The sequence below is a fragment of the Arachis ipaensis genome, chromosome B8 (genome assembly GCF_059453495.1).
Source record: "Arachis ipaensis isolate K30076 ecotype BB chromosome B8, ASM5945349v1, whole genome shotgun sequence".
Lineage (NCBI taxonomy): Eukaryota > Viridiplantae > Streptophyta > Magnoliopsida > Fabales > Fabaceae > Arachis > Arachis ipaensis.
In genome coordinates this window covers 108326194-108351771 of record NC_142443.1, presented here as the reverse complement: position 1 = coordinate 108351771, position 25578 = coordinate 108326194, and the positions used below count along the sequence as shown (strand labels likewise).

General features: G+C 38.7%; 2 long non-coding RNA genes and 1 pseudogene across 2 annotated transcripts; 1 reads left to right on the top strand and 2 right to left on the bottom strand.

The window, feature by feature from the left end:
- Positions 1-346: 346 nt before the first annotated feature.
- On the bottom strand, positions 347-872 carry LOC148549187 (secreted RxLR effector protein 161 pseudogene; annotated as a pseudogene).
- Positions 873-12415: 11543 nt separating this feature from the next.
- LOC110265983 (uncharacterized) lies at positions 12416-14568 on the top strand. The gene is made up of 2 exons (XR_002352734.2): positions 12416-13886; positions 14059-14568. It is a non-coding gene; the product is annotated as an uncharacterized LOC110265983 (long non-coding RNA).
- Positions 13455-17056, bottom strand: LOC148549186 (uncharacterized). Its single transcript, XR_015896947.1, has 2 exons — positions 14550-17056; positions 13455-14297 (listed from the first exon to the last, which is right to left on the bottom strand). It is a non-coding gene; the product is annotated as an uncharacterized LOC148549186 (long non-coding RNA).
- Positions 17057-25578: the final 8522 nt, after the last annotated feature.

Genomic DNA, 25578 nt, shown 5'->3' with positions numbered 1-25578 from the left:
GACACTATCATAAATTATAAAAGTTTATTCTTATAAAAAGAAATAATAATAATAATAATTCACAATAGTATTTTGTTGGACATACACATTTATCTCCAACAATCTCCCACTTGCACTAGAGCCAATGACAGATTGGATCTAGGGCATACATGTATTTCCAACAAAATCTCCAACTTACACTAGAGCCAATCAGTCATATATTTCAATCCCAATTCCCACATGTGCTTATCAAACTCTTTTGATCCAAGTGCCTTAGTGAATGGGTCTGCTGCATTATCCTTCCCAGCAACCTTTTGAATTTCAACGTCTCCACGTTCAACGATCTCTCTTATCAAATGATACCTTCTCAAGATATGCTTAGATTTTTGATGTGATCTTGGCTCTTTTGCTTGTGCAATGGCTCCATTATTGTCACACAGTAATGGAAGTGGTTCTTTAATTGAAGGCACCACATCAAGCTCGTTTATGAACTTCTTCATCCACACAGCTTCTTTAGCTGCCTCACTTGCTGCTATGTACTCAGCTTCAGTTGTTGAATCAGCTACAGTAGCTTGTTTGGAACTTTTCCAACTCACTGCACCACCGTTTAAGGTGAAAATATAACCTGAAGTAGATTTGCTATCATCTTTGTCTGAGGCAAAACTTGCGTCAGTGAACCCTTTTGGTATAAGTTCAGAATCTCCATAGATGAGGAATTGGTCTTTGGTTCTTCTTAAATATTTAAGAATGGATTTAACCACCTTCCAATGTTCCTCACCTGGATTTGCCTGATATCGACTGGCTACTCCTAGCGCATATGCGACATCAGGACGTGTACATGTCATGGTATACATGATAGCTCCCACTGCACTAGCATATGGTATTCTACTCATGCGTACTCTCTCTTCAGAAGTTTTAGGACAATCCTTTCTACTGAGAGTAATTCCAGTGCCTATTGGTAAATAGCCCTTTTTGGAGTTTTCCATGTTATACATTTTCAATATGGTATTAATGTACATAGATTGTGAGAGTCCGAGCAACCTTTTAGATCTATCTCTATAGATCTTTATTCCTAGAATATAGGCTGCTTCTCCCAAATCTTTTATGGAGAATTGTTGAGATAGCCAAGTTTTGGTATTTTGCAATGCTGGTACATCATTTCCTATTAGTAATATGTCATCAACATAGAGTACTAAGAAAATGACTGTACTCCCACTAAATTTTTTGTATATGTAAGGATCCTCTTCACACCGGATAAAATCGAACTTTTTGATTGTCTTATTAAAGCAAATGTTCCAACTTCTAGAAGCTTGCTTTAGCCCATAAATGGCGCGTTGCAGCTTACAAATTTTACTATGATCAGACTGAAGTGTGAAACCTTCAGGTTGTGTCATGTACACTTCCTCTTTGAGTTCTCCATTGAGAAAAGCTGTTTTCACATCCATTTGCCATATTTCATAATCATAGTAAGCTGCTATAGCAAGTAGAATCCGAATAGATTTGAGCATTGCCACAGGAGAAAATGTTTCTTCATAATCTATTCCCTCCTTTTGACGGTATCCCTTGGCAACTAGACGGGCTTTATAGGTCTCTACCTTACCATCTGCTCCAATCTTTTTCTTGTAAACCCATTTACAACCAATAGGTTTTATGTCTTTTGAGGGTTCAACCAAAGTCCAAACATTGTTGATCCTCATAGACTCTATTTTGGATTCCATGGCACTCTGCCATTTTAGACTTTCAGAACTTTGCATTGCCTCTTCATAAGTCTTAGGATCATTATCATCATAATCGATCTCATTTTCTACATCATCTTGCACCATTAGGTTTAGCCTTAGTGGTGGACGATGTTCTCTTGTGGACCGTCGAAGAGGTAGTTCTTGTACCAAAGGTAGTTCAAGGATTGGTTCATTAATCTCTCTTTGAACTACTATTGGTTCGTTATCCTCAACTCTTGAAGATGATAAATTTGGTGTTAGTTTGAGTACATCCAAAGTTGGTTGCTCAACTTGAATTTCATGTTCTTGAGCTTGTACTATTTTATTGGTTTCTTGAAATTCATCAAGTTCTATTTCTTCACCTTGTCTTCCTTCGGAAAGAAATTTCTTTTCTAAAAAGGTTCCACCTCTTGCCACAAACACTTTGTGATCAGAAGGGTGATAGAAATAATAACCCATTGTTTCTTTAGGGTAACCAATAAATCTACATTTATCGGACCTAGCATCAAGTTTATTACTTTGCAATTTCTTAACATATGCTGGACATCCCCAAACTCTAATGTGCTTAAGATTTGGTTTTCGTCCTTTCCATATTTCATATGGTGTTGAAGAAACTGCTTTAGTGGGTACTTTATTTAGCAGATATGCTGCTGTTTCTAAAGCATAGCCCCATAAATTCAATGGAAGATCAGTAAAACCCATCATGGATCGAACCATATCTAATAAAGTTCGATTCCTCCTCTCTGAAACACCATTGTGTTGTGGAGTACCAGGAGGTGTCCATTGAGAAGGAATCCCATTTTTCTTTAAGTACTCAAGAAAATTATCATTTAGATATTCTCTTCCTCTATCAGATCTAAGCACTTTAATGCTTTTACCTGTTTGATTTTCAACTTCACTGCGAAAAATTTTGAACATTTCAAATGACTCAGATTTGTGTTTCATAAGATACACAAAGCCATATCTAGACATATCATCAGTGAAAGTGATAAAATAGGAATATCCTCCTTTGGCTTGAATTTTCATTGGTCCACAAACATCTGTATGTATTAGTCCCAATAATTCTGTAGCCCTTTCTCCATGTCCCATAAATGGAGTTTTGGTCATTTTTACTTTGAGACAGGATTCACAAGTTACATATGATTCATAATCATATTTGTTAAGGTAACCTTCTTTATGTAACTTAGAAATCCTTTTTTCCCCTATATGACCAAGTCTACAATGCCAAAGATATGATTCATTTACTTGATTATTCCTCTCTCTTTTGAGAGTAGAAACATGCATGACAGAATTACCATTTAAATCGGGAAGAATATAAATGCCATATTGGAGATAGCCATTTACGTATAAGTCATCACCATAATAAGTAGAACAAATGCCATTTTTAATATTAAAATAAAAACCACGTTTGTCCAACATAGAAACAGAAATAACATTTGCAACAAAATTAGGAACATAATGACAATTTTCCAATATTAATGTCTTGCCCGTAGGCATTGCTAAAGAAATAGATCCTATAGCTACAGCAGCAACATTTGCTCTATTCTCGACTTGAAGGTAAGTTTCTCCCTTCTTCAGCCATCTACTTACTCGTAGTCCCTGCAACGAATTGCAAATATTATGAGCACTTCCGGTATCTAATACCCATATAGAAGAATTAATAGTAGCTAAAGAAATCATGAAAACTGTTTTCAAGCGTGTCTTACCTTCCTCTTTGGTTTTCAAAGAAGCAAGGTACTCCTTGCAATTTCTTTTCCAATGACCTTTGCCTTTACAATAAAAGCATTCAGCATCATTTTTGTCAGCCTTTTCTTGTTTGCCCTTGGGTTTGGTCACACCACCTTTAGGTGCCATGGGTTCTCTTTTAAAATTATTCTTTCCATTTCCTCTTGCTTTCCACTTTCCTTTCTTCTTAGAAGAGTTGTCAACTACCATAGCAACTCCTTTCTTTTTCTCAGATGCAATTTGATTCTCATAATCAATTAGCATGTTGAGCATTTCATGAAGATCACAGCTTATTTTAATCATATTAAAGCTAACAATGAATTGTGATAAGGTTTCTGGAAGAGATTGCAAGATCAAATCTTGTGAAAGTTCTTTGCCCAATTTGCATCCCAACTTCTCAAGTTGTTCAATAAGATCAATCATCTTAAGAACATGGGGTCCAACAGGAGAGTCCACATCAAGTGTAGATCTAAACAAAGTTTTGGACAATTGATATCGGGCCGTCTTACTTTGTGCACCATACATCTTCTTAAGATGTTCAACAATAGTTGGTGGATCCATATCCTGATGTTGCCTTTGAAGATCAGAACCCATGGATGCCAGAATGATGCATTTGGCAGTAAGACAATTTTCCAAGTACTTCTCATAAGCCTTGGTTGCTTCATTATCAATACTTCCATCCTCTTTAGGAACTGGGGCCGTTACAGCAGGCTTATCGATTATATCAATTAGCCTTTCATGCATGAGAACAATTCTCAAATTGCGATACCAATCATCATAATTGGCTCCAGCCAATTTGTTATTTTCAAGTATGCCACGCAGTGATAGAGTAGACATATTATTCATGAATCTAAAAGGAAAAAATAAATATAAGTACGTATTCACACATACAAATAACACTTTCTACAATAATTATTATTATAGAAAATTAAGAAATCTTTATTTCTTAAATTAAGTGTTAAAAAATATTTAAAATTATGAATGAGTATCTTGGTTGTCAAGTCATTACTCATACATTTTTAAACAGATGATTAAATGTATCACATACAATTTTAATCCCAAATAATTACCTGGTTGTCAGGTTATTATTTAATTGAATTATATTTTATACCCCTAGATTGTCTAGGTTCAAGTAAAAATTAATTCATTCCATGTATCAAATACATATATATAAATTTTATCATTGAGTACGAATCTCCTGGTTGTCAGGTAACTCCTCGTAAACAAAATATAAAATTTATTTATCTTTTTTTTTTCCTTTCAGTTTTATTTCATAAATAAATAAAAAATAATAATAACAGTATGTTCCTAACATACATATAATCCCATATAAATTTATAATTTTAATAATAGCATCCCATGCCATTATCAGGAATCACATTCACTATAATAACAAAATTTAAATTAATCCTATTAATTCTGTAAATTTTTGCAATAAAATTTTAAACACAAAAGGGTCATGGCTCTGATACCACTGTAGGATTACAAGTGTTCATAACACGCAGCGGAAGTAATAAAGTAATCCTATTGATCTATTTTGTGCTTAAAACTTTATTGAAATAAGATGGGTTAGATGCCAATACCTGAGTACCCTAGTGAATGAAAACTTTCTCCTTCGATAGTACGAAGGTACTATGTGTATCCACACCGAGACTGATCCTTGTTGTCAACTCCTTGACCAATGGATTTAACTGAGAAATTTCTTGCAACTCCTTGCACCAGCAATTCTTCACTAAGAATTGGAATAGTGGAGGTCAAAGAAAAAACTTGTGTGTTCTTTCTTTTATCATATACACATATATATAGTATGAGATTGGTGACTGATTTGTGAATCAAATTACAATTTAATTTGAAACAGAATCAGTTGGGATCTTATCCATATTTAAAACTCATCATAGAATAAATAATTAATTATTTAATATTCTCAATTATCATATTATTATATTCATGGTGCTAGCAAAGAATATAATAATATTCCATTTGAATTAATATAATTATTTATTTGATCTAATCAAAATAATAATTAAATAATTATTTACCAAGGATTAGAACACTCGTTAGTGTGTGACCCCATAGGTTCAATACTAAGCGGGTAGTAAATTAGTCATACTAAATTTACTAATCAAGGTTGGCGTCTAGCAACGCTCCTTGACGACCCGATAGTATGAAGTAATAATATTTTTACTAAGAACCCAAGATGAACAAAAAATACAACTCCTTCCATCTTTTCAGCTCTTGGCTAACTTTTAGAGTACGGTTTAATTGTCAAACTCTAACTTGTTACCATTATTATAATGAATTATGAATGACTTAAAAAACTCATTTCTTAATTCATTCAAACCCCTTGGCCAAGGCATTGTTTATTCCATTCATTATAATCGTAGAGCTCAAACTCATTACCATAGTTGATGGATTCCATTTTGACTAATCATTAATTCTACAAGTATTTAAATCATACCCAATGTCCATTCAACTAACACCGTAGGGTGTTAGGTGTTCGGAATCAAAGTATAACAAATACATTGTCAATTACTATGATAGTCGCAGGTCAAAGGAAAATTCTAATATTATGTTCATCATAAGAATATCCTATTGACAAATATACGGTAACTATAACCATTAGGAATTCTTAGAGTGAGTCAGTTCAATGGTTATATCTCTATATATACCATTTATATATATAATTTAATAAATGAGATCTATTAATCTTCATCCAATAAAGACTATTATATATATATTAATCTATCCGAATCACTAATGTCCCATTTTTAGTGATTCTACGATTAAGAACAATTTAAATTAAAAGTACTAAAAAAGAACGTATATCTCATTATTACGATCCCTATCGTAATTATTCGTTTCTAATTTTAATTAAGGACACTATCATAAATTATAAAAGTTTATTCTTATAAAAAGAAATAATAATAATAATAATTCACAATAGTATTTTGTTGGACATACACACTTATCTCCAACACTAAAAATTATTAAAAATCATTATTTGACTCATTAGCATCTAAAGAATCATTATCAGAATTTTTGATGTTAAAAAAATTAATATAAAGTATAGCTCTCCAATGTGACATAGGAGTTATGATGCAGATTTTCGCAAACTACTATCGGCAAGTGCACCGAGTCGTATCAAGTAATACCATGGAGTGGGTTATCATTTCCACAAGGATTAATGGACTAAACAAGCATTGGTCAATTGATTAATCTAGTCAGACAATAAGAATTTAGGGTTTTAGAATTTCTTAGCATAAAAATAGTGAATTTTAAGACAAACAGTAAATGGTTGAGAGAGCAATATGATTAAAAGAGTTAAGGTTTCAGAGATGTTGAACTTCAGAAAGAATGCTTTTTACTCTCTACTTTAATCATGCAAGATGTATCTATGGCAAATCATTGGTAATCAAATTATAATTCCTTGGTAATTCAATTTTTCTTAACTTAATAAACCACCAATTTCTTGATTAATTGATTATGAAAAGAGGTGAAGTATGTTCACTGATTTAGAAACCACACAATTCACAAGAGTTAACCCTAGTTGATTCGATGTCACTTGTCAAATCTAGTTTCAAAACTTAAAGAATTGTGAGAAGGAATTTCAAGTTTAATTCCAAAAACTAAGTTTTCTAGTATGATAATTAGAACTATTTCCCAATAGATTCAAACCTTTGTGATGAAGAACGAAAAATTCTTACTTGAGAAAATATCAATGCATTAATCAAAAGTAGAAAAGTTATAACATTAATCCATTAGAATCAGCAGAACTCCTAACCTTAACCAAGGAGATTAGTGATTTATGCTGAGCTTCAAAATCACCAACAAAGTATGAAAAAACGGCCAAAAATATCCCCGTCAAATTTTTTTAGGAGCCTTTTATACTGAACCTAAAACAAAACCTAAAATTCAAATTCAAACTTTAGTAAAACAAAATCAAATCAAATCTTTCGCAACTAATCTTTAACTCACATTGTGATTCAGATCCAAATTTTAGTGATTCAATTCTTCAACAATGCAATGTGGGCTTGGGTGATAACTTGATGCTTGTGGGTTCTTGGGCCTTGGGCATGTGGCACGCCAACTCACTGGTGTATTGTACGCCAATCTTTTCAAGTCCATAGAAGTAACCATATTGGGCGTGTGGCACACCCAACCTTGGGGTGTTGCACGCCAACTTCACCAAGTCCCTAGGAGCCTCCTTCTTGGGCGTGTGGCACGCCCACTCCTTGGTGTGTTGCACGCCAACTTTTAGCAATGGATGAGACTTCAAAGGCGTATAGAAATGACACGCCCTTGTTAATTGGCATGTGGCACGCCACAAAAGTTTCAAATTTAAAAAAAATGGTTCAAATTTTGGTTCAAAATGGTGTTCAAATTTCAAATTTTAAATTTTCTAGACTCCAACGCAAGAATTGAGAGATCTAAATGACAGTTCAAATAGAAAAATGGTGTTCCAATGAAGAAATGAGACAGATTGTTAGAGAGGTTTGATATGAACAAATTGAAGGATCAACCATATATATTCTATCTCAAAAAATAAAGTAATGTCTGCATAAGATTGTCAAGTGGCAGTGAGAAAACAGATCTAATTCAAGAGTGGAGATTGATTCATTAAAGTCCAAATGATGTAGGAAGATCTGTTTGGGAAGTAAGAAGCCCCTTTGACATCTCTTCATCTACAAAGAATTGTCGATGTGAACGAAATCATAACATAAAATAAGAATTCTCCAGAGTTTAGATGCACTCTGTTTAGCAGGAATACATGGGGTGAAATCATTTTAGAATTAGAAGACAAACTTGAGAAATCGCTGCAAAATGAGAAATTTTATTGGAAAGATAAATCTAGAATCAAATGGCTCAAATCTAGTGATCAGTACACGGGTTTCTTCCATTAGAAATTCAGAAATTGTATCCAGAGGAACCGAATTTGGTAACTATGGTAGCGTTTGGTGCAGAGACAGAGACGGAAAGACTGAGACTAAGAGACAGAGACTAAGAGATAAGGATTGAAATAAATCTCAGTATTCTGTTTGGTGCAAAATGGGAGACAGAAATTGAAACAAGAATGAAACTCTAATTTAATTTGTACAAATGGTAAAATTGGAATTAATTAATTGAAATGAGGGTATTTTAGGTATAAAATGTTATTAAAGTTTCAGTCTCTATCTCTAAAAATTTTAGTCCTCTATGTCCCTACTTTTTGGAGGTACTGAAATACTGAAATTTTGGAGACAGAGATAAAAATTTTAGTACCAGTCTCTAAACTAACAAACATGATACTGAGTCTTAGTCTCTCAGTCTCTGTCTCAGTACCTCAAAACAAACGCTACCTATATGACGGTAATGGCGAAGTGGCTACTTCTAATGCTGGAATTGCTTCCGTGGCAGAATCATATTTTAAAGACATCTTATCCTCCTCTTGTCATGAGAACCCTGAAGCTTTGTTCACTGACTCTGAACCTAAGGTTACAGCATCGATGAACCATAGGCTTTAAAGACCAGTGACTAGGGGAAGTGAAACGAGCTATATTTAGCATTCATTAAATGCTCTAAGAAATGATGGTATGACAGCAATTTTTTTTAAACCTTTTAGAACATCCTTAGTGGTGTTTGTGAGAAATTAAGAGCTTCTTCTCAGGAGCCAGAATTTTGAAGAGTTTTAAGCACGCTCAGATTTGTCTTATCCTCAAGATTCTAGATGCTAAAAATATGATTTAGGCCAGACCAATAAGACTATCCTCAATCTTTTATAAGATTATCTCTAAAGCCCTTGTATATCGACTTTAGGGGAAGGTGAACAAACTAATTAGCCCTACGCAGAGCGCTTTTATTAAAGGTAGATTAATTTCTAACAATATCCTAATTACTCATGAGTGCATGCATTACTTGAAGAACAAAAAACAAGGGCTCGCAACTGAAATGGCACTAAAATTGCGCATGAATAAGGCATATGATAAGGTAGAAAAGCACTTTTTTTGGTTCATTTTGGATAAGTTTGGTTTTGACTCCCAGTGGATTATGTGGATTCAGAAATTAGTGATAACAATTTTTTATTCTGTCATTATGGAAGGGCAACCCTATGGTTTCTTTAAACCAAATAGAGGTATCTGACAAGGAGACCCTTTATCTCCCTAACTTTTTATTTTCTGTGCAGAATGTCTATCCTTCTTGTGACACAAGGTAGAACAAAGCAGACTAATTCAAGGTATTCAAGTTCACTGGCGATGCCCCAAGGTCAATCACCTCCTTTTTTATGATGATTCCATCTTATTCTGTAAGGTTAACCTTGAGACATGTTCAAACATTCTGCATTTCTTGACTTATGAAAGCATCAGTAGTCAAAGGGTGAATCTTAATAAATCTACTATATTTTTTAGCCACAACACTCCTTCTACTACTCGTATACAATTGGATAACTCTCTGAATATTAATCACATTGGAGCTCAAGACAAATATATGGGCTTGCCTTCTATGATCTCTAGATAAAAAATGCTTCGTTTAGTATGATCAAAGAGAAGGTGTAAAAGAGAATCCAAGGATGGAAACGCATTCTCTTATCTTCAAGAGGTAGACAGATATTGCTTAAGGTTGTGGGTGAAGATATTCCTATCTATACATTATCTTGCTTTAAATTGCCTGATGGTTTAATTTCGAAAATCTACTCTCTATTCTCTCAGTCCTGGTGGGGAAAAAAGATCTGAAAGACAGATGGTTTGGATTAGCTGAAATACTATGACTCATCCAAGAAGAGAATGAGGTCTTGGATTTAAAGACCTTAGAATTCAGAATTCGACACTCTTAGGTAAACAGTTTTTGCGAGTGGTAACACAACCTACTTCATTATTATCCAAAATTTGAAGAGGTAAGTACTTTAGAAATGGTAATGCTATAACTGCAGAAACTGGAGTCTTATTCCAACCTCTTGAACCTTCCTCTCTGACCAATCCAAGCCTCAATTAATCCAAGCTTTAATCAACACCAACTAAGCCAAGCAGTCAAGCTATTCTATTCAATAAAATAATATCCAAATTTTACATGGTTCATACTAGATTTTCACACAAATTAGGAAAAGTAGAGGGAAAGAGTTGTCTTACCTTACTCTACATGATCATGGGTCAACATTTCGCTGAAAATTGATCTTGAACTTCTCCTAAAACATCAAAATCACCAATTTCAATACCCACAGACCCAAAAATAAAAAATTAACAAGAAATAGAGAAATAGGGTAGGATTCTCATGATTACTCACCTCAAAAGTGGTATAAAAATACAGAAAAAGATGAAAGCAACATGTAGCCGCAAACGAGTCGTCGATCAAAACTCCGATTTATCAGAAAAGTGGATTTGAAGTGGGTGGTGAATAGTAAATTTTTGGTGTTTCTCTTTTCTCTTCTCTCAATCTCGAGCTCTCTCTCTCACTTTGGGTGAATGAATGAAAATGAAGAATGGAGTCATGTTTGTGACTCTTTTAAGTGAGGGGTATTTTTATCCTTTTGTCAATTGGCCCTATCTAGGACAAAAATTTTAAGGATAAGTGTTCCGATTTGTATTCTAAATATTTTTCTGGTTATTTCTATATTTTTGTTTCTCTCATACATAATACCGAATAGACCTAAGCGTGTACAGTTAATTATAACGCCGGTACGCATTTTTCCCTAAATAATTATATTTTCGCGCTCTAAATAATTTTCTTAGCTCAAATTTTATCTGTAAATTTTTAAATTATGAAATTTAAATTTTTAACCTAGATTGGACGGTTTAAATCATCTTAATTTTAATTATATAATTAACTTGTTAATATTTTTACAGGTCTCACATTCTTCTTAATTTGACTATACACCATTGAATGTATATTATTAATATACTTTTTAAGAGATCTCTACTTTTCACTATGTTATTCTATTTTAGATATTTTTATATTTTATTTTTTATTAATTAATAAAATATAATCTATCACCTTTAAAAAAAAAGTTAATTAAAAAAAATAATTGTAAAATCAATACATCAATGATCAAACAACTGCATTGAAAATTCCCACGTTACATATGCATTATTACTGTAAATTATACCTATAAAAAGAAGTGATCTTTCAACATAAGAGAGGGCAACATTTTTTTTAAAAGAACCCAATTCATCCCTTTTTTTCTGTTACCCTTTTTCTTTTGGTGAATGCTATGTTGTCTAAAAGATATTGTCTATTTACTAAAAAAGATTAAAAAATAATATTTAATTTAAAAAATATATTAATAAATAATTTTTAAAAAATTAAAATTTACTACAAAAGATAAATTAAGTAAAATTTAGACACCAACTCATAGGCACCGTAGAATTAGCCTTTTCTTTTTGTCTCCATCACATATTTTTGCTTTTACCCAAGTATTAGTATTATCATACACAGATACTTCATTATTATTCACACGCATTCATTTATCCAAGCATCACTATTATCATGCACAAACACTTCATTATCATTCACACAATCACAATATATAGGGGTAGCAATGGATAGAGTTAAAAATTTTATTAAAATTCTATCCTATTCTACTTACGAGTTGAAAATCTCTCAACTTTAACACTATCCGCACCTTAAAGTTTTAAACCCTACCCTACTTTATTCTACCCTATCTTACTTGCAGAATTATCAAATTTTTTTTAAAATAAATATAAAACATATTAATAATATAAAAAATAAAAAATTAATACTTTAAATTATTAAATTAGTTAATTAATTTAATAATTATTTATTTATTGTAAATCATTATATAAAAAAAATTGTGGATTTAATTTTTATTTTTTTTATTATATATTTTTTTAATAAAATATGTGTTATAAAATATGTGTTATATATGTGTTAATGAAATTGTGGTGCTTCCTGTTTTTGGTTATGATTTTCTTTTGGTTTGATAGGAGTTATCAGAAAAAAAAAGTGAAGGCAAGCTAAGCTGCTCAACTGTAGTTAGTTAGAGAGATGTGTGGCGTGTCATGAAAGGTTGTTAAGCTGCTGAAGTTTGTTACAGATGGCTAAAGTTTATTACAGATATTTTCCGATATAACACGTGATAAGTACTACTACTATTACCATAAAAATACTTGTACTTGCATTCATATCTTAATTACTAAGAATGAGAATTACGGATTTCATTCCTTACTTTTCTCTCTATTTTCTGCTTTCTACTCCTTCGTCTCTCCAGAGCTGAGTTCAGCTCACGTTCATCACAGAGCTTAGGTTTTGATACCTTTCATGATATCAGAGCACTAGGTTTATATCCATGGAAGCTCTCAACAATTCCATACCTTCCGCATCATTCTCTAGATTCAAAGCACCTGTTAGTGCAACAATCAACATAGTCTCGTTCAAGTTGGATGAAGACATCTATACACCATGAAGAAGACAAGTATTGGCGTTCATAAAATTTAATGGCCTGAAAGATCACCTAAATGTGAAAAAGATTCCTGTGAAGTATGCATCAGAAGAGGATCGAATTGCTGACAATGAAACTGAAGAGTTCGAAGCATGGGAGCAAGAGGATCAGTTCCTCATTTCCTGGTTTTTTGCATCGATCAATCCAAGCTTTACAAATCAAATTGTTGACTGTGAATACGCGCATGAGATCTTGTACAAATTAGAAGATTATTTTGCTAAGAGGAAAAAATCCAAAGTGAAGCAGTTGAAAACTCAAATCAAAGGTATTAAACTCCAAAATTCAATTGCAGATTACATGTCCAGAATCAAGAAGTTGACGAACTCGATCTCTGCGTTAGGAGCACCATTGACAAGTGAAGAATTTGTCGAGTCGGTCACTCAAGGCTTGAATGAGGATTATAATGCGTTCATCATAATGCTTTCATCAAAAGCATATTCGAACACTGAAAGCGAGGTTGAAGCATTGCTAGTTGGACAAGAGGAGCTGATTGAGAGGTTCAAGAAGGTTGAGCTAGGCACGATTCAAGTTCATATGATGCAGGGAAGCAACACGAAATCAGAAGATCACAAGCAAGCTTATATACAGCAATAACAAGCATTCCATCAAGACAGAAATCAAGAACCTTGTCATTCCATCACGCGAGGAAGATTTAGTGGAAGAGGCTTCAGAGGTGGAAGATCTAGTGCATATGGCCACAGACCGCAATGCCAGGTGTGTGGACGCCTTGGTCACACAGCCTAGGACTGTTACCACAGGTTCAACCAGATCTTCCCTAATCCACACTCAAACTCTCATGCGCCACCTCCACCTTCAACTACATTTCATCATCCACAAGGACAGCAGCAACAAGTAGCACCACAAGCAAGTCCAGCAAGTGCACTTCTCGCAGCAACACCTCCAACTACACCTTTCACGGATCGAGCTTGGTACTTGAACACAGGCGTATCTCATCACTTGACGTTTGATGGAAACAATCTGGTTGTAAGGCTCAGAATATCAAGGTACAGATCAGGTATTTGCAGGTAATGGACAAGGTATGATTATTAATTGTGTTGGTAAAACTGCATTATTTTCTCAATCCAGCCCTTCAACTCTCTTTAAACTACAAAACCTGCTGCTAGTACCCTCAATCACTAAAAACCTTATAAGTGTAGTTAAGTTTTTCCTCGATAACCATGTCTTTTTTGAACTTCATCCCTTCGACAGCTTTGTAAAATTTCAAGGGACCAAGGAAACACTGCTCATAGGGTCTCTTAGAGGGGGATTGTATCCGCTTGACAATATTGGAGTATTGGCCAGGAGTGCACAATCCTGGAGTGTATCAAAACCTGTCTCTCATACAAGCAATGCAGCAATAAACTCTTCCACCAGGTCTATGGTTGCAGATTCAAAGTGCAGTTAGGCAGCTCACAGCTCAAGCGATACTATTCCTTTTGTTGAAAGTGCTGAAAACACAATTGGTCCAATAAGTGTGAATAAAATAATGCAGCTGAAGCATCATTAATTAGCAATGAGCTCAGTTTACGTAGTGTAAATGCAGAAAATGAAAAGTGTGTAGTGCTAGCTAGTACAACAACCACCAGCTAGTAGAACTTCTGTTTTTGATGTGTGGCATAGACGGCTGGGACATCCAGCAAGCAAAATTGTAAAGCATGTTATACATTTGTGTAATGTTGACAGTGAAAAATTCAATATACATGAGAAAAATTCTGTCCCGCCTCTGTGTACTGCTTGCTGCCAAGGAAAACACCATAATTTACCCTTTACACCCTCTAACACCACCTATAGCACTCCAATAGAACTGATATACTCAGATATCTGGGGTCCTGCACCTGTTACAAGTGCTTCAGGCTTTAGATACTACATTGTGTTCTTGGATGCAGCCACAAGATTCACTATTATCTATCTCCTACACAATAAAGCCCAAGCATTACAAGCCTTTGTTCAATACATACTACTGATGGAAAATAGACTAAACTGCAAGATAAAGATGTTGCAAATGGACAATGAAAAAGAATACACCTCAAAGAAGTTTACACAATATCTTATTCAGCATGGCATTGCTCATAGATTGAGCTGCCCATACACGCATCAGCTGAACGGTAGAGCTGAGCGTAAATGTCGCCACGTGACCAAAATGGGTCTGACTCTGCTATCTCAAGCCGCTCTACCACTTAAGTTTTGGGATGAAGCCTTCCTTACTGCAACCCTCATCATTAACTTGTTACCTTCACCCGAAACCAACCGCAAATCACCATATGAATTGCTATACCACAAACCACCTAACTACCCCTTTCTCAAGACCTTTAGTTGTGCCTGCTTCCCACAATTAAGACACTACCAATCTCAGAAGTTCGACTTCAAGACTCAGAAATATCTTTTTCTCGGCTACTCTCCGCACCACAAAGGCTACAAGTGCTTGGCTCCTTCAGGAAAGACTTACATGTCAAGGCATGTGCTGTTTGATGAAACTAACTTCCCTTATCAAGATCTATTTTTCACCCAAAAACACACCTCATAACCACCACAATGTTCTGTCCTACGTCTTTTGTTCCCTGCACTACCACCACCAAAACTCCACCAACCTCCCCATATCAGCACATCCAGCTTAGTACATCCTAATTCTAAGCATGAACCCAGATCCAACACCCTTGTGCATCAGTCATCACAAGAGTCCAGAACCTAGCCAGTGTCATTAGAAGCCCCACCAACCGCAACAGTCTCACCCTTACCCCCTAACCCAGATCATAATGCAAGTTTACATACCATCATAGCTAATAATGATACTTGTGTATTATCTGAGAATATCAATCTGTCACCTTGGTCTTCTGTGTTTTCCACAAGCAATGCTGGACTAGCTGAACAACCACAAAAGCTGCATCCCATGATCACTCGGAGTAGAAATGGGATCTTCAAGCCAAAACTCTATGTCTTTGTTAAGCAAGAAATGGTACCAGATCTCACGCAAACTAAGCCCCAAACTGTGGCTCAGGCTCTACAATCACCTCACTGGAAGGCTGCCATGGATGAAGAGTTAGATGCGTTGATGAGACACAAGACTTGGACTCTGGTTCCCTTCTCAACCAATACAGCACCTATTAGTTGTCCCTGGGTATTCCGAATTAAGAGACAACCCGATGGAACGGTGCAGAAGTACAAGGCACGCTTGGTTGCGAAAGGGTTCCACCAATGTGAAGGTCTGGACTATGATCAGGTCTTCAGTCCAGTGGCGAAGCCTGTGACAGTTCGCGTAGTGCTCACAATTGCAGTAGCTCATGGGTAGTGTGTGCGCCAATTTAATTTCAACAACACGTTTCTTAACGGCGACCTTCATGAGGTAGTGCACATGGAGCAGCCTGAAGGATACAAAGTTGGAACTGGGATGGTGTTCCATCTAACTAAAGCCCTCTACATGCTGAAACAGGCTCCGCGTGAATGGTATCTCAAGTTAAGTAGCACACTTCAGTTCTTTGGTTTTCAAAGCACTGTTGTGGATTCGTGTTTATTTGTCAGGCACTGCTCATCGTCCACGATATACCTCTTGGCATATGTTGATGACATACTACTGACAGGAAACAATCCAAGTGATATGAACACTCTTATTGCACAGTTGAATGAGGTTTCACGCTCAAAGATTTGGGAGAAATGAGCTTCTTCCTTGGTATTGAGGTGGAGAAACAACCCTCTGGCACTATGATCCTCAAGCAAGCAAAGTATATTAGAGACCTGTTGAAGCGAGCAAGCATGGTTGATGCCAAACCCACACCAACACCGATACTTAGCAGTCCCCGATTATCCGCCACTGATGGAAATGCATTTGAGAATCCATCACTTTATCGCTCAGTCGTTGGAGGGCTTCAATATGCAACACTTACAAGGCCGGACATTGCCTATGCCGTAAATAAAATCTCGCAATATATGCACTCACACACTGATGTGCACTGGAAGGCTGTGAAGCGCAGACTACGCTATCTTGGCGGCACCATAAGATATGGCGCTTTAGATCAACAAGCGCAAGGAACTAAGGATCTTAGCCTTTTGTGACTCAGACTGGGTCTTGGATATGGACGATCGTAAATCGACCTCAGGTTATTGGATTCCAGTAACCATTGGCAGTGACCTATTTTGTGCCTTTTCGGCTTAGTAGTACCATTGAGTCTCCTCTTCCAAAACCCTACCTGCACACACACACATAGGATGGTATTCATAAACTTCAATTTTTTAGCAATGTGTCATATTAGCTAAGTTATCATACTTACATCAATAACAACTAACTTAAATGTAACTTAACATAAAATGTAAGATTATTTCACCTACTATATATATCAAATGCATTTTCCTTTTCCTTTTAATATCAAAGTCATCACATTCTCGAACTCATACTCATCGTGATGCAAATGGCATTCTTATATATGAGCTATGATCATCTAATAACTAATTAATAGCAGCAATTTTAGCCCACAACTAGGGGTGGTAATATGTACCCTACTCGCGGGTACCCAACCCGATCCCACCCGTTCGGGTAGGGTTGCTAATCCGATCCGCAGCGGGTAGGGTGGGATACGGATAGGGTTCTCGTACGGGTCGGGTAGGGTGCGGGTTGAGCTTCAACCCTACCCGACCAACCCGTACTCTATATATGTTTATATTATATACTGTTACGGTAGGTAACCGGAGATTAATGGGCTGGACGGCGTTGGTTGGCCCAATCGTCTGAGGGAGGAAGCCTTTGAGAGGGTCTGCGCCTTGGGGGCCTCCGTCCGACTTGTGAGTATGAATGAATGGGGGGTGGTACCTGTAAAGACACTCCGATGCCTAAGTCAGCAAGAGTGTTAGCAGGTCTAGAGAGTATTGGGACTTAGAGATACCTGAGGGGTGTCAGTGTATTTATAGTGGTGAACTAATAACCACCGTTGGAGTAGTGCCACTTTTCTAGGATGTTAACCGTCCCTTTATCTTAGGGAAGTTAAGATATGGCTCATGGAAGTGGTTAGAGAGATTCTAAGGGCAGTTACTCATTCAAATGAGTGCTTATCTGCCAGTTAACCCTCGTTCCCGACTTCTTTAGAGCAAGTCGTGACGAGTTCCGACTTCGTAGTGGCTAATCTGGTGAAAGGTGAGGTCAACCCTTTGGGTTGGGCCTTTTTATTTGGATCCTGGGCCTTATTCGTTGGGCCAGGGTATGAACAGTGCCCCTACTCGAGCCCAATTTCTCTTTAAGATTTGGGTTCGAGTATACTACTCGGGGTTGTAACCGACTTGTTGGGGGACCGACGTGATGTTCCGAAATCGACGTGACTGTTTGTGACCTTTTGGTTCTGACAGTTACGTCTAATCAAGCGTCGTGTCCGTTAGGGATGTGCGTAGCGATTGATGGTCTTGGTAACGGTGCATTTTCATTAATGACTGCCCCGTTTTTACCATTGTGCCCCTAACGTACTTATAAATACTTTCCCTCTCTTTCATTGTTTCGTTTCTGCGATTTTTCAAATTTCCCCTTCATTCATTCGTGCTGCATTGTTGCATCTTCGAAGGCTTTCGTTTTCTCCAACCCTCATTTTCGGATAAAGGTTAGTTCTTTTTGTAACATGCTTTTCTATTTGCATGCCTTTATTTTGTAGATAGGTTGGTTTGTAGACTTCAGTTCCGTATTTCCTCCTTTAGAGACCGTGTTTTTTATTTTCCTTTTCTTTTTCCCTTGTAGGTTTTTTGTTACCTTTTTAAGAAAAAGAAATGGCTTCCGTAGATATCCTTTCTCAGTGGGTTGATGTCACGGTCCTAGGGGAGGAACCCTCGGTCGATACTGAGTTTATCACCAACCTTCGCACTCACCACAGAATTTGTACTTCTGAGGATGACGAGCCGAAGTATGAATTGGTAGTCCCGGGTCTTTGGGAGGGTCAATGAGGCGGCCCCTCATTTTTTCTTTATGTATGAGTGTATGATCACCTGTTTGGGTGTTTTTCTTCCTTTTTCAAACTTTGAGATATCTGTTTTGCATCACTGTCGAGTTGCCCCTACCCAACTTCACCCCAACTCTTGGGGTTTTTTGAAAATTTATCAATTTATTAGCCAAGCTTTGGAGTTTCCGACTTCTTTGATGATTTTTTTCTATCTCTTCCATATGACCAAACCCTTCAGTGGGCTAAACAATAAGCAACAGTGGGTGTCTTTCCGAGCCATACAGGGTCGGAGAGTTTTTACCCTTTTTGACGAATCCTTCCATGACTTTAAAAATTATTTTTTCAAAGTTCAAGCTGTAGAGGGTCACCACCCCTTTTTTCTGGATGATACTTCTTCTCCCCGCTTTCCTTTGTACTGGCTGGAGGCCTCCCCCTGCGAGAAATATGGTCTGGATGACCTGGATGAGGTAGAAGCAGCCATTGTGGGGTTCCTCCGAGAAGTGTGGGGGAGAGCCCCATACTTGGACACAAAAAGTTTCTCCAGGGGTCTCCGACCTTTGTCCAGGCACAGCTAGGTAGCTTTTATTACTTTGTTAGATTTTCGACTTGTCTGACTGACCTTTCCGACTTGTCTAATCTATTCGTTATTGTCTTTTCAGAGATGGTAAAGACAAACACTCAGGAGTCTTACCAGAGAGTTCAGGAGGCTAAAGCGAGGTCTCGCGCCAGGACTGGTGGCGCCAGGGCGGTTATCCCTCCTCCTCCTCCTCCTCGGAACGTTGGGACTCCCTCTCAGCCCATTGTGATTTCTTCTTCAGCTTTTTCTCAGCCATCCCCCTCCGCCCGATCTTCTCCTGAGCCAGAGAAGAAGAAGCGCAAGGCTTTAGAGTCTGGCTCTTCTGGTGAGGTTAAGGCGGATGCTCTTGCATTCGTCCGAAAGAACATCTATCCCCATGCTCGTATAAGCATGGATGATGTTTCTGTTCGGCGCCACCTTACCACTCTGGTTGAGGAGAGCCTCAAGGCGGCGGGAGTTTGTGGCAAACTCTTAGATATTTTTGAGAAGGCTCCTCTCAGCTCTTTAGGGATGACCTCGAGGGTCGAGGAGCTGGAAGGAAGGCTTCTTTTATATCAAGAGCAGGAGAGGGAGTTAAAGGAGGAAGTCGCCAAGTTGAAGGAGGAGAGGGATAGCCTCCGGGAGAAGGAGAGGAAATTGCAAGACCAATGCAACATGGAGGTGGGCTTGAGGAAGACAGCACAAGACAGCTACCAAAGTTTATTTAATGATCTTGTGTCTGTGAAAAATGAGCTGCTGAATTCTCAGAGGACTTATACCGAGTTGGAGGACTCTATTGCTGATGGGGCTGAGGAGGCTTGGAGGATCTTTAGGGAGCAGGTCGGAGTCATTGCTCCTGGCTTGGACCTTTCCCCTTTAGATCCTGATAAAGTTGTCATTGATGGTGCCATTGTGGATCCCCCTGTCCCCGAGATTATTTCCGAGTCAGAATTGAAGACTCGGGGGCAGAGAATTATAGAGTCCCCTCCTCGCTCTAAGGATGCTCCGAATTCTTCTACAGTTCCTCCGACTTCCTCTTCGTCTCCTATGGATGCCTCTCTTCCCGGTCCTGGTGCCTCTGGTGGTGGTGATCTGTCTACTGCTCTTGCAAAAAAGTAATTTGTTGGCTATTTGGGGGCCCGGCCTGTGGGTCCCCTCTTTTTTAAACTCTTTATTTATTTTTGGAAGTGTTTGAACAATTTTTTGGCCTTTTAAGGCCGTAAACAAAACACTTTATAATACCCTTTTTAATAGGGGTTTAAGCTAAAAAATAAGTACCCCTTTTTTGGATAAGGGTTTAAGTTACCTTATGCGTGCATGCTTTTCTGATTTGCGATTTTTTTCGAATTCCCCTTGATTTTTTCTGAAAGAACCTTTTCTTTGGCTTGTCTGCCTTTCTGAACCTTTTCGTTTTAAGGATCTTTAGGACAGCCTTTTAATCTTTTCTTAGGTTTTTTCCTATCTCTCTTTTGTTATTCCTAGTACTCAATTTCGTTTCATTGAGCTTTTCTGACTTAGGCTACTTTCGTGATTCATTTTTGTGTTACTCGGTTTTCCGTTCCGACTTATGAGTCGGGATGTTTCCGAGTTTATTATGATCAACTTCTATAACCTCTTTACACCGACTTGTACCTCGTCGTTTTATCCTGACGACCATCTAGGTCGGTTCATGGGATTTTCACGTTTTGTCGAGCTTAAGTCGGCGCGTTTCGTCGAAAGGAAGAGAAAGCAAAAAAGGAATTTATAAGAGATATTTGTAAGATGAAAAGATCTTTATTAGTTGGGGAGGTACTTCATTGCTACTAAGGATTTTTGATAGTCTATTTCCCTTAGCCCCTACTATGATGCCTCGTTAAAAACCCTTCTCCAGAAAAAACCCTTTGGTTCTGGGAAAAAATCATGAAGTTGGGAAAAGAGTACATCAGGGAGTAGAGTTCGCTTTTAGCTATAGTACCTTTTCATATTACAAGCATGCCACGACCTTGGTAACTCGGTGCCGTCCAGGTCGGTCACTTTATAATAGCCTTTTCCTAAGATCTCATTGATTTTGTATGGTCCCTTCCAATTTGCAGCGAGCTTTCCTTCTCCTGATTTGTTGACTCCAATGTCATTTCTGATCAAGACCAAGTCGCTTAGGGTGAATGTTCTTCGGATGACTTTTTTGTTGTATCTTGTAGCCATCCTTTGCTTCAACGCTGCTTCTCTTATCTGGGCTTCTTCTCGGACTTCGGGGAGCAAGTCGAGCTACTCTTTGTGTCCCTGTATATTTCCGATCTCGTCATGGAGAATCACTCTTGGGCTTTGCTCGTTGACTTCTATTGGGATCATGGCTTCTACCCCATAAACTAGTCGGAAGGGTGTTTCTCCGATGGCGGATTGGGGTGTTGTCCTGTAGGCCCATAGCACTTGTGGGAGCTCTTCAGCCCAGGCTCCTTTTGCATCTTGTAGTCTTTTCTTTAGCCCTGCCAGTATGACTTTGTTGGCTGCCTCGGCTTGTCCATTGGTTTGCGGGTGTTCCACCGAGGTGAACTGGTGCTTAATTTTCATACTGGCTACTAGGCTTCTAAAGGTAGAGTCGGTGAACTGGGTTCCATTATCTGTAGTAATGGAATAGGGTATCCCATACCTTGTGATGATATTTTTGTAGAGGAACCTCCGACTTCTTTGTGCGGTGATGGTGGCCAATGGTTCTGCTTCTATCCACTTTGTGAAATAATCTATTCCCACGATCAGGTATCTGACTTGTCCTGGCGCCTGGGAAAAAGGACCTAACAAATCCATTCCCCATTTTGCAAAGGGCCATGGAGAGGTGATACTGATGAGTTCCTCCGGAGGAGCCACGTGAAAATTTGCATGCATCTGACATGGCTGGCATTTTTTCACGAATTCTGTGGCATCTTTCTGCAAGGTCGGCCAGTAGAATCCAGCTCGGATCACTTTCCTGGCTAATGACTTTGCCCCAAGATAATTTCCGCAGATCCCACTATGGACTTCTTCTAACACCTCGATGGTTTTTGAGGTCGGTACGCACTTTAACAATGGTGTTGATATCCCCCTCCTGTAGAGAATATTTTTCACAAGGTATAGTATTGTGCTTCCCTACGGATTTTCTTAGCCTCTTTCTCCTCCTTGGGGAGGATGTCGAATTTCATGTATTCGACCAAGGGGTTCATCCATCCGAGGTTTAATCCGACTATCTCAAGGACCTCTTGTTTGTCTTCTACTTTTACCACGGAGGGTTCCTGGAGAGTTTCTTGGATCAGGCTTCTGTTATTCCCTCCTGGCTTGGTACTTGCTAACTTGGATAGGGCGTCTGCTCTACTATTTAGATCCCGAGTTATGTGTTTGACCTCGGTATCTGCAAAGTGTCCAAGGTGTTCCAGGATTTTTTCCAAGTACCTTTTCATATTTGGGTCCTTTGCCTGATACTCTCCACTTATCTGGGAGGTCACCACTTGCGAGTCGCTGTATATCATCACTTTTGTAGCACCGACTTCTTCCGCCAGCTTCAATCCAGCAATCAAGGCTTCATACTCTGCCTGATTATTTGAAGCTGAGAATTCAAATTTGAGGGAAACCTTTATTTGGGTCCCTCTTTCGTCCACCAATATTATGCCTGCACCGCTTCCTGTTTTGTTTGAGGATCCATCTACACAGAGTTCCCATGTAGTTGGTTTTTCCTCTTGGTCTCCCGCGTATTCTGCAATGAAGTCGGTGAGGCACTGGGCTTTAATTGCCATCCGAGTTTCATACTTCAAGTCGAACTCGGAGAGTTCTATTGCCCACTGAACCATTCTCCCTGCAACATCCGTCTTTTGGAGGATTTGCTTCATGGGTTGGTTCGTGCGAACTCTTATTGTGTGAGCTTGAAAGTAAGGCCGTAGCCTTCGTGAGGCTACTACTAAGGAGTAGGCAAACTTCTCTAGTTTGTGGTACCTTAGCTCAGGGCCTTGTAGAACTTTACTGATGAAATATACTGGGTGCTGTCCGACCTCGTCTTCTCTTATCAAGGCCGACGAGACGGCCTTGTCTGCTACAGATAAGTATAGGACAAGGTCTTCCCCAGCTATAGGTCGGGTCAGAATAGGAGGTTGGCTCAAGAATTTTTTGAACTCTTGGAACGCCTCCTCGCATTCCGAAGTCCATTCGAATTGACATCCCTTTCTCAATAAGGAGAACAGTGGAAGGGATTTTAGTGCTGATCCTGCCAAGAATCTGGAGAGGGCTGCAAGTCGGCCATTCAGCTGCTGGACCTCTCTTAAACAGGTCGGGCTTTTCATCTCCAGGATAGCTTTACACTTGTCGGGATTAGCTTCAATCCCTCTTTGTGTTAGCATAAACCCCAGGAATTTTCCTGCCTCTACCGCGAAGGCACACTTTGAGGGATTTAGTCTCATCCCGTGTAACCTTAGGGTGTCGAAGACTTGTGAGAGGTCTGCCAAGAGATTGACTTCTTTCTTGGTCTTTACCAGCATGTCGTCGACGTATACTTCCATTAGGCTTCCAAGGTGAGAGGCAAACACCTTATTCATCAGCCTCTGGTATGTGGCCCCTGCATTCTTTAATCCAAACGGCATGACCACGTAGCAAAAATTAGCTCTGGGCGTGATGAATGATGTTTTCTCCTGATCTGGCTCATGCATCGGGATTTGGTTATACCCCGAGTAGGCGTCCATGAATGACAAGTATTGATACCCCGAGCTGGAGTCTACCAGGGTGTCAATACTTGGCAATGGATAAGGGTCCTTGGGACATGCCTTATTTAAGTCGGTATAGTCGACACACATTCTCCATTTACCATTTTGTTTTTTGACTAGCACTACATTGGCTAGCCATGTTGGGTACTTGACTTCTCTGATGAAGCCGGCTTCTAGGAGCGCTTGTACTTGCTCCTCTACTATTAGGGCTCGTTCTGGGCCGAGCTTGCGTCTTCTTTGTTGTACAGGTCGGGACCCCGGGTAAACCGAGAGCTTATGAGACATGAGCTCGGGGTCTATCCCAGGCATGTCGGAGGCTTTCCAGGCGAAGAGATCGGAGTTATCTTTTAGGAGCTTAGTCAATCCTTGTTTTAGGGTTTCCCCTAGGTTGGCCCCTATGTGAGTATTTTTTCCCTCCTCTTCGCCGACCTGTATCTCCTCTGTTCTTCCTCCCGGTTGTGGATGCAGCTCTTCTTTAGCCCTTGCGCCTCCGAGCTCTATTGTGTGAACTTCTCTGCCTTTTCCTCTCAGGTTTAGGCTTTCATTGTAGCATTTCCTTGCCAATTTCTGATCTCCCCTTACCGTTGCTATCCCCGCTGAGGTCGGGAATTTCATACAAAAGTGAGGAGTGGATACCACCGCTCCGAGTCGATTAAGGGTAGCTCTGCCGATTAAAGCATTATATGCTGACCCTACATCGATGACTATGAAGTCTATACTTAGAGTTTTTGATTTTTCCCCTTTTCCAAAAGTGGTGTGGAGGGGCAAAAATTCCAGTGGCTTTATTGGCGTGTCACCTAATCCGTACAAGGTGTCGGGGTAGGCTCTTAACTCTTTTTCATCCAGCCCTAGTTTGTCGAAAGCGGGCTTGAAAAGAATGTCCGCTGAGCTTCCTTGGTCTACTATGGTTCTGTGGAGATGAGCATTTGCTAGGATCATAGTTATTACCACTGGATCATCGTGTCCAGGGATTATTCATTGCCCATCTTCTTTTGTGAATGAAATGGTGGGGAGGTCGGATGACTCTCCTCCGACCTGGTAGATTTTCTTGAGATGCCTTTTGCGAGAGGATTTGGTGAGTCCCCCTCCCGCGAACCCTCCTGAGATCATATGGATATGTCTCTCCGGGGTTTGTGGTGGTGGGTCTCTTCTATCCACATCATCTCGCTTTCTCTTCCCATGGCCGTCCGACCTTTCTATGAGATATCTGTCAAGCCGACCTTCTCTAGCCAGCTTTTCTATCACATTTTTGAGGTCGTAACAGTCATTTGTGGAGCGACCATATATTTTATGGTACTCACAGTAGTCGCTGCGGCTCCCCCCTTTTTTATTTTTAATGGGTCTGGGGGGTGGCAGCCTTTCGGTGTTATAAATCTCTCTGTATACATCCACTATAGAAACTTTCAGAGGAGTATAAGAGTGATATTTTCTTGGTCTATCGAGGCCGAGTTCTTCCTTCTTCTTGGTTTCCCTCTCCCTCTCTTTTGTTGAGGGAGGGTGCCCAGGTCGCCAGCTCAGGTCTCTCAACTTAGCATTTTCCTCCATGTTGATGTACTTTTCAGCTCTTTCT